This window comes from Eleutherodactylus coqui, chromosome 1, assembly GCF_035609145.1.
Source record: "Eleutherodactylus coqui strain aEleCoq1 chromosome 1, aEleCoq1.hap1, whole genome shotgun sequence".
Lineage (NCBI taxonomy): Eukaryota > Metazoa > Chordata > Amphibia > Anura > Eleutherodactylidae > Eleutherodactylus > Eleutherodactylus coqui.
Window position 1 is genome coordinate 291320617 of NC_089837.1, and position 9928 is coordinate 291330544.

The window sequence follows — 9928 nt, forward strand, 5'->3', positions numbered from 1 at the left end:
TGTCTCTCTCTCCTACTCAGAACACCTCTGCAGTAAGGAGTAGGACCAATAGAATGGTAGCCAAGTATGTGGGTGTTGCAGCTCCATTCAGTTCAATGAAACTATCAGAGATCAGCAAGTACAAGCTTTGGCATATTCAGCCACCATTTTATTCAAGATCCTCACTGGAATGTGGGGAAAGGGGACTCACATTCTTGGGAACAGTGGAAGTTTCAGTAGTGAGACCAGGAATAGAAGCTCTAGGAGTATAATTTGCTTATTCCCAGTGCATTGTGGGAGGAGTCGCTGTGAGTGTGATGATTGCTCGGTATAGCCAGGTCTAGCTGCCCTAAGAACATCGCCAGACCAGAAATTGGAGCTTTAGGAGGCAAATTTGCAAAAATATATACCTAATGACCACAATTGAGAATCTTGTTATTAGAAGAAAGAACAGAGACAAAAAGTGCAGAAGGAAAGAAGAGGAGCAAGAGACACTGATCACAAACTAAAATGTTTCTACACAAATGCACAGAGCATGGAAACAAAACAAGGAGAATTGGGGCTTCTAACGCCAAAAGAGAAATATGATGTCATAGGTCCCACAATTTTTTATCCGCTCTTGCTGACAACTTTCTCTTCGAAAAGACAGAAGAGAAAACGAGGAGATCTCCTGTCTCGAATTTTGGATAACAAGGGGAGGAAGACCTGAGAAGACAGACTTTAAGGCTGGATTTCATAAATGCAGATTTTAATGGACTCAGAAAGAGCATAGCAATGCTCCAATGGCTAGATGTTCTTAATGACAGAAATATACAAGGTTGGGAAATATTGCGAAATGAGATTCTCAAAGCACAATCGTTAACAATCTCTAAAAGAAGGAAGAATGGGAAGCATTTAAAGAGACCAGGATGGATGAACACAGAACTTAAATGCTAAAAAGAAAGAAAAGTATGTTTATTAAATGGAAAGAGGGGGGGATATCTAAAGAAGAATATAATGCGGTCTGCAGAAATTGTAGGGCAAGTGTCAGAAAAGCTAAAGCTAATAATGAATTGAGGCTTGCAAGAGAGGCAAAAAGCAATAAAAAAAGAATTTGGTGGTATGTCAAAAGAAAAGTCAAAGACACTATTGGATGTTTATAGGATGAAATTGGTGAATTGGTTAAGAATGATGTTGAGAAGGCCAAACTTTTAAATTCCTATTTTGTATCTGTTTTCTCTCAGTAAATGCAACATCAACTGATCTTTCCTGTGCTATTGGGGGAATAAAAGAATGCAGGCTATCTATAAGCCGAGAGATGGTGAGGGAACACTTAACTAACTTAAATGAATTCAAGTCTCAAGGTCCAGATGAATTACATCCTAGGATGCTAAAGGAAGCAGCAGAGTTATTTGCTGAACCACTCGCCATAATCTTTAAAAATTCCTGGAGAACAGGAGTCACAGAAGATTGAAGAAGGGCAAATGTTGTCCTTATCTTCAAAAAAGGGAAGAAGGTGGATCCAGGAAACTACAGGCCAGTGAGCCTGACATCTTCACCAGAAAAGATCTTTGAACAAATTATTAAACAGCATGTATGCAAGTACTTGGATGAGAATGAAATAATTAATGAGATTCTATGACAGGATCACTGACTGGGTTGATTAGGGAAATGCAGTGACATAGTATATCTTGACTTTAGCAAAGCATTTGACAAAGTATCTCATACCATCCTTATTGAAAAAATGTCCAAATATGGGATTGACAAGGCAACTGTTAGGTGGATTCACAACTGGCTGAGTGATCGTACTCGAAGAGTGGTCATAAATGGCTGCACATCCAAGTGGAAGAATGTATTAAGTGGGGTACCACAAGGCTCTGTCCTAGGCCCAGTGTTGTTCAACATTTTTATAAAAGATCTAGATGAGGGAATTGAGGGGAAACTACACAAATTTTCTAACGATACAAAGCTAGGAGGGATAGCCAACACTAGATTCAAAAAGATCTAGACAAGCTTGCACAGTGGGCAGTGACTAACAGAATGTTAATTTAACAGGGAGAAATGGGCAAGAAGAAAGCACATATAGAATGGAAGGAATTGAGCTAAGCAGCAGCACACGTGAAAAGACTGGTGTATACTAATTGATCAACAGTGTAATGCAGCAGTAAAAAGGCAAACACAAATCTGGGATGCATTAAGAGAAGCATAGAGTCTAGATCATGTGAAGTAATTATGCTCCTCTACTCTTTCTTAAGCCAGACCTCATCTGGAATACTGTATCCAGTTCTGGGCACCCCACTTTAAAAAAGATTGACAAACTAGAACAAGTTCAGGGAAGAGCTACCAAGATGGTGATTGGTCATCAAACCATGTCCTATGAGGAACGGTTAAAGGATCTGGGAATGTTTAGCTTGCAAAAAAGAAGGCTGAGAGGAGACTTAGGCCAGGCTCATACGAGCAGGTCGGATTCCTCGTGCAGATATCCTCAATGGAAGACTTGCGAATGATCGTGGAAACGAATTGCGTGTGGTCGTGGTTTTCTGCGCTGTATGTATGCATAGGGACAGCATATTGTCCACATGGAAGAAAGATCACAAGTAGGGAATGACATCAGAAAGTAGCTCAATCCCCTGGAAACACCCTTCTATTGCTCAGGTGACATTTTCTGGTGCAACTGTTGTGGCCTGAAACACTTATTCCTGGTCCCTCCATAAATGTCATACAAGTCAAGTCTTTTGTGTTGATGCACTTTGCAAAATGGCTTGTCTCTTGTTATGTGTATTGCACAGCTGCAGTAAATGAGGAGTTAATGTCTGCATGCGGCTGGGATATGTCTGCAAAAGTATCAATTTATGCCCTGTCACGTGGTATGCTAGAGACTATAAGTATGAGTGATTTTGGGTGTGGTAGAGGAGAGTCTTTCATCATCTTCAACAGTTAGGAGGGGAGTGGAATGCTGGCCACATGGGGGTACCTTCAACCCATATGTGGTGAAGAGTGATGAAAGAGAGGTATCCTGAGGTGCCCAATGCCAGGAACCATTAAGAGAGAGAGAGAGAGCAGAGTGTAGAAGAGTGACGAGTCCAATGTGCAGAGATCCAAGTCTTCAATAAGTGAGTATCTTTGAAGTGACCCTTCCCTCATCCTCTCAGTGAGTGTTCGCTGTCCAGGAGCGCTACCTACAGATAACGAGGACTATAGGGCTGGTGTCACCCTGTGTCTCCTCCCTGAGAGTGTTCCCCTTCCAGGAGCGTTATCATAGAGATAACACGGACTGTAGCGCCGGTGTCATCCTGTGTCTCCCCCCTGAGACTGTTCCCCTTCCAGGAGTGGTACCATACAGATAACGAGGACTGTAGGGCCAGTGTCATCCTGTGTTTCCTCCCTAACCTCAAATCTACAGTCCTGCCCGCATTGGTGTGTATTAATTTGTATGCTGAAGAATTTCAAGTAAAGTTTTGCCAGGCCCTGACAGTTCCCAGGAACTGAGGTACTTAAAAAGTTAATTGTGTGTGGACTTTCTTTATTTCCCGCTGAGGTTCATTCCGGTGAGTAAGGAATGGTGGCATCACGTGACAACTTGAAATTCCACAACATGTGTATAGGCCATCCCTATCCTAGGGGTGTCCAGAAGAGGCCCAGTGATACTGAGGCCGAGGTCACGTGTGTCTCTGGGGAGGAGTCTGGTAAGCGCCACTGTGACAAAAGACAACACTACCCTCCCAGCTCCTCAGCATGAGCCTCGTGTCCCATTACTGCACTATTGTGATGAGAGATGTTCTGAGAGTCAGACCTTTTGAACGGGATACTACTCTTTTGGCTTGGCTGGTTTATACTACTTATTTTGGAAATAGTTTAAAGCAATTTAAAAAAACAAAACAAAAGAACACTTATTCTTCTGGTGGACAAATTTCTGCTTTCTTTCTTCCATTTGTATGTGGTCTTCTAGCAATGTGCGTACGAATCTGTGCCTATATGCAATGTTAATTGCATATGCACTCCAGATCGGACGCATTTATAGAAATCAATAAAGCACATACATGAAGAATCCATGGTAAAAGCTGCACTTTTTCTTCCTTCTGCAGAATCCGCAATTCATAGCCGCAAGTATGAGTGAACTTGCGAAAGTCCATGCATTTCAATGCCCGCATTCTACTGCGTATCGTCCGAGTGGACGGCGGTCACCGAATCTGCAATTCAGAACCGCTCGTGTGAAACTTCCCACTTCGTGCTGTGACAAGTGGAGGATTAGAATCCATCTCCCTGAAGTGGCTGTGCAGTGAGAACCTCCCCTTAAGCAAGGGTATTCTGTTTGTGCTGTAGGCGCTCTATTTGAATTGGACTTCCCCCTTAATAGCTGTCTACAAATATCTGAAGGTCTGTCACACTGCAAAGGGATCAGCCCTATTCTCATTTGTACAAGGAAAGACTAGAAGCAATGGGATGAAACTGAAAGGGAGGAGACACATTCGATATTAGAAAAAACTTTCTGACAGTAAGGGTGCGTTCACACGAGCGCATAAATGGCGCGTTTTTGCGACCAAACGTATATACGTGACCATCTGAGGCAATGGTTTCGAATGTATTCGTTCACATGGGCGATTTTACGGCGCGTAAAAACGTCAACCCGCGGAAAAACGGACATACGCGACCGAAATACGTGCTGGCGAATATTCGATGGCCGAAAAGACCGTTTGAAAAGTAGGAGCAAACGAAAATACGCTTTCTAGCTCTGGTCGTGATCGGCGAAAAACGTTCTTTCCGGCGATTATACGCTGCGCTCGTGCGAACGTAAATACGCCTACGCTCGTGTGAATGCACCCTTAGGGTGATCAATGAGTGGAACAGGTTACCACGGGAGGTGGTGAGTTCTCCTTCAATGGAAGTGTTCAAACAAAGGCTGGACAGACATCTGTCTGGGATGATTTAGTGAATCCTGCACTGAGCAGGGGGTTGGACCAGATGACCCTGGAGGTCCCTTCCAACTCTACCATTCTATGATCAGGACTTATCACCTATACTGTAGATGGGTAATAAAAGTTAATTCTCATACAAACTGTTTAAGGCCAAGTTTTGGCCTTTAGGGTCACAGGGGCAGATTTATTAAAAAATATTCTTGCCTATAGAAACCAATCCCAGCTCAGTTTTAATTTCTGATCGTACTTTGGAAAAATGAAAGCTGCTTTGTGATTAGTTGAAATAGGCGACAAAGACAGTTTTTCTTTTAGAGAAGTTCATAAATATTTCCTAAGTGTTTTTTTTCTTTTCTGCCTTTCAAAAATAACTTTTATTTGTGCATCAACACAGCAACATAAGATCTTGTTTTTTTTCAAGACAAGTGGCTCTTTCTAAGGGTTCCTGGAGACTAGCAAGGGCAATATCGTAGTCCATCGAAAAACCCCTAGATGCGAGGAGTTTTCATAAGGAAACCACCTTGCGCCACTGTGGGTGTTCTCTTCATCTCCGCTGCGACTGTCACAGCCACTGCAAGAGATCACGATGTTCTAACACTTTTTTCAATGGGGCCGGCGTTCCTGCCCCATTGAGAACATGTGGTAACCCCTTGATGCGACAGCCTCGTATCCCTGCGGGGCTAAAGGAATCCCCTATGGCAGCTGTCATAGCTGCAGCAGGGGAGCGCGATCTTTGATTGATTTCAATGGGGGGAGTGCTGCTTCCACCGATTCCATTGAGAACAATGGTCGATATCGCAAAAAGAAAGCAGTTCCTGCGATTTTTTTTTTCTCCATGCAGAATCGCAGGAGTGAAAACATCGTAAATGAGAATGAAACCACTGAAAATCATTGGTTTCATAATCATGCATTTTCACCCACACTCACATCATGAGAAAATCGTGAGATTTTCTCGCCAGTGTGAAGGTGCCTTTAAAAAAATTGCCTGCGAATTACACTCTGCAAAGCTTTCCATAGCATTGCTATGGAAAGCGCAACACCGGCGTCCACGATTGGAGAATCATGCGATTATCCGCTCGCGGGATTTAAATCGCGGCATGCCGCAATTGCTGTGTTTTTTAGCGGTGAGTCTATCTGTCAGCACTCCCCCTCCTCCCCCACAGCAGAATATTGGTAGCGATATTCCCCTCGGACATGGACAGGGGGCCTAACATGGTACTAAAGCTTTTTTCGGAGACCTAAATGTACCTTTTGGGATACGTGTTAACCCCTCCTGCTGTAAGGAGGCAAGTAGTCTGAAAGGGTCATAATCTTTTCAGTTTACAATCATAAGGTATCAACAAGAGAGGTCTCGCTTCATCTTTTTAAGTTTTTAAAATTAATTTTGGGAGGACAAGCAAAGAGGTTTTTTTTCGTAAACCATGAATCTTAAAGACGTAAATACTTATACCACATGATTATTGGGATACCAAACATGTGGACATATGTGCTGTTCATGCATTTTATAAACAATGCATACTTCAAAAAGAGTACCCCCTGCCCTACCAAATAATGCTGATAATTCTGCTTTAACCCCTTAGTCACCAGCCCATTGCCTTTTTACGTCCTGCCCAAGTGGGCTTTATTCTCTGAGGACGTAAAAACATGTGTCCTGCAGGGAATAAAGCCCAGTGGGCTCTGGACGTGACAGCTCAATGCTGTCGGTGCCCGCAGGTAGCCGACAACATGGAGCTGTCATCCTGGGCTGCGGGCAGTCCCCCCCGGCAATATGATCAGCGCTATCCAATGGATAGCGCCGATCGTATAAAAGTTGAAAAAAGTTAAAGATTCAGCTGCCTTCATGGATCGGATCCATGGGGGCAGCTGAGATTACTCACCCCCATCCACCGCACTGCTCCCTGCTGTCCTGGTCCTCCGGGCCCCGAAGCCGGCCTTCTGCGCATGCGCGCCAGGCGTCATTATGTCAGCCGCATGCACAGAAGGCCCGGAGCCACGGGAAATTTAAAACCTCCTGGCTCCTGTCGGTTCACACAGGGCGGATTTTTCCCGCAGAAATTCCATCCGGACTGTCACTGCAGCATATGCGCCTGTGGCCGCTAATCTCAGGGTTGGCCAGCCATTTCTGGCCTTCCTGCATGTGGAATCCTGCAGTGGTTTCCACACATGCCTGCAGCCATGAGGCCTAAAAATACATTTTCTTACCTGTCCAGCTGCCGTGCAGCAGCCGGATCTTCTTTCTTCTGGACAGCGGATTCGTCTGGGCACGCTAGCAGCATGCCTTTTTAATTTAAATCTCCTGCTTTCCCATGGCACGGACAAAGTGTCAGCTGCGTCTGTGCCGCAGATCGGACGGCTTCCCTGGTCTTCAATGCCCCCTCCACCCATTTTCGTTTTTTCCTCCACCCCTTTATTTATCTATCAATGTGTTTTTTGGGAGACGAATTGCAAATTTCAATGGTACTATATAAATGTACTGAAAGTTTTTTTTAAAATTCTAAGTGGAAAAAATGAAATTCCGCCATCTTTGGGAGGGTCTTGATTCTACAGTGTATACACTGCAACAAAAATGACATAACTTTATTCTGTAAGTTAGTACAAATACGATACCAAATTTATGAAGCTTTTTTTCGAAAGATTTAATTTTTTTAAATGACTTTATGCCGCCCTCTCCTGACAGCGATAAGTTTTTAAATTTTTCAGCGACATAGTTGTTCAAGAGCTCATTTTTTGTGGGATGTTTTGTAGTTTCTTTTGATACCATAAAAACGTGACAGCTACGTACACAGTGCCCATGTACATCTTATTTTGATATGCTACAGCATTCTAGAAAGAACATACTTTGAAGTCTGATTCCTAACAGTATTCCAATTCAAAGGGGAGCTTTGCACCAGTCTCTCCCTGCCTGGAGAGTCTAGAGTGACAGCTCTCTTCCTATATGCAAGCTGGAGAAAGCTGTCAGACTAGATAAGGGAGGGGGGAGACCCCTGTGACTCAGAGCACAGTTTGGAATCAAAACTTCAAAAAGTATACTCATTCTGAAACACTGCAACATTTCTAAATGAGATGTGCATTGGCTTTGTGTACATACGTGGCACAGGTACCTATGCTGCCCGTAGTTTAGGAAACAAGAACCTGGTGACAGGTACCTTTAAAATGCTAAAGTTTTGACACCCTGCAGTCATCTCATTAGGTGGTTACTGGTAAATCTATTATATACAACTTCTTAAAAGGTTAACCCACCTAGACAAACTGTACTTTAAGGGGCTCATACTTTGCAATTTCCAGTGCTGTCACTCAAATTAATGGAGCAGTTGCATGAATGTGTCCTCCTCTCCATTCATGTGGCGACCATCAAGACATGCTGTTCTAAGAACCGTGAGGGTCCCAGTCGTCAAACCTCCACCAATCATAAGGTTATCCCTAATCCTTTGAATAGAAAATAACTTTCAATTTTAGTACAACCCATTTAAATAAAAGAGATCTAGAAATCAGCTACTGCCTTGGGTTTGAGTACTTTATCATCGCCAACCTTTCACCCTTCAACAGCCACAAGGAAAGAGTGGTGAGACTTGAGTACTGTAATGCTGCTGTACAATTCCCAGGCAGGACATAAATACTTAGAAAGTCTGTCACCATCTTTTTGCAATCCCATCTGTGAACAGTGTAAGGTAGTGCCTAAAACGTGATTGTTCCCAGCAAGAAAAACAAAGTAATCTTATAGATATACCTTTTAATGGCTAACAAAAATATATTGTGTTATAGTAAACTTTCGAACCTCTCAGGGTTCTAGTCAGGCATAATGAAATAGATCTGAAGCAGCATGCATATATAAATACACACATACTTATGTCAAGGCACAGAGATGGATGTGATTAACTTGCAGTTAAAAGAATACAACAGGATGAGTAGAGAAATAAATACTTAAATAATCCATTGATAAAGATGTGAAGGTTTTATAGTCCCTGAAGTAGTGTTAGGGGTCACCAGGCCAGCAGTGTTATCTGTGCTATAGATTTCTCATACTTCCCATTCATGCTTGAAGAATTTAACCCTCTGTTGAAAGTGTTGTCGTTATAAATTTCTATGGCTTTGTGATTTGAAATTGGCTTTAAGTATTATAACTTTCATGTGTTGTATGTTGTGTTGTGTCCATGACTAGAAAAGTGCTCTGCCACGGGTAATTCTATCTTTCTCTCTTTAATTGTATGGCGGTGAGATCTCATCCTCGCTTTCAGTTTTTGCCCTGTTTCCCCAACATAAAAGGCCCCAACAGAACAGTTACTGCACAGTTTCAAGTACACATCAGACGTAGAACATATGAATGTCCCCGGGATCTTGTAGTCCTGCTGTGTGGTGGGGATTTATATCCTGTGCGTGGTTAGTACATTTGAGCAGGTCTTGCAGCTCCTTACTTTACAGGGATAAGTTCCTTTTTGTGTGTCAAAGGGCAAAGCACTCCTGATTATAGAGTTTGTCAAATTTGGCCTGTAACACAGATGGGGAGGGCCCAGGAATATGGTCTTTAGATGGTCATCCTTGTGTAGGATATGAAGTTTCTATGCGGTTTGCCTTAATATCTCTAGTTGCGGATTGTAGTTCACTACTAGAGGTACACAATTGTTTCGGTCCTTCTCTGTGTATTACAGTAGTTGATTTCTGGGTATCCTGGTGGCTGTAGTGATTTGGTCATCAACTGAGGTGGGATGGTAGCCCTGATTTAAAGATGTCCTTTTAAGAGGATATAAATGTTTCTCTCAGTCTGTTGGGTTGGAGCAGATCTGGTTGTATCTGATGGCCTGGCTGTAGACAATGGACTTCTTTGATGTGTTTAGGGTGGAAGCTGTCCCATCTGAGGGATGTGGGCCAATTAATTGATTTTTGATATAGGGATGTCTGTATCAAGTGGTTTGAATTTTTTATGGTGGTGTCCAAAAAGTTGATTTTGGTATACGAGTAGCTTAATGTCAGGTTTATGGTGGGGTGGAATGGATTGAATCTCTCATGGAATTTTATTAGTTCTTGTTCGGTGTTGGTCCAGATCATGATGTCGCCAGTGG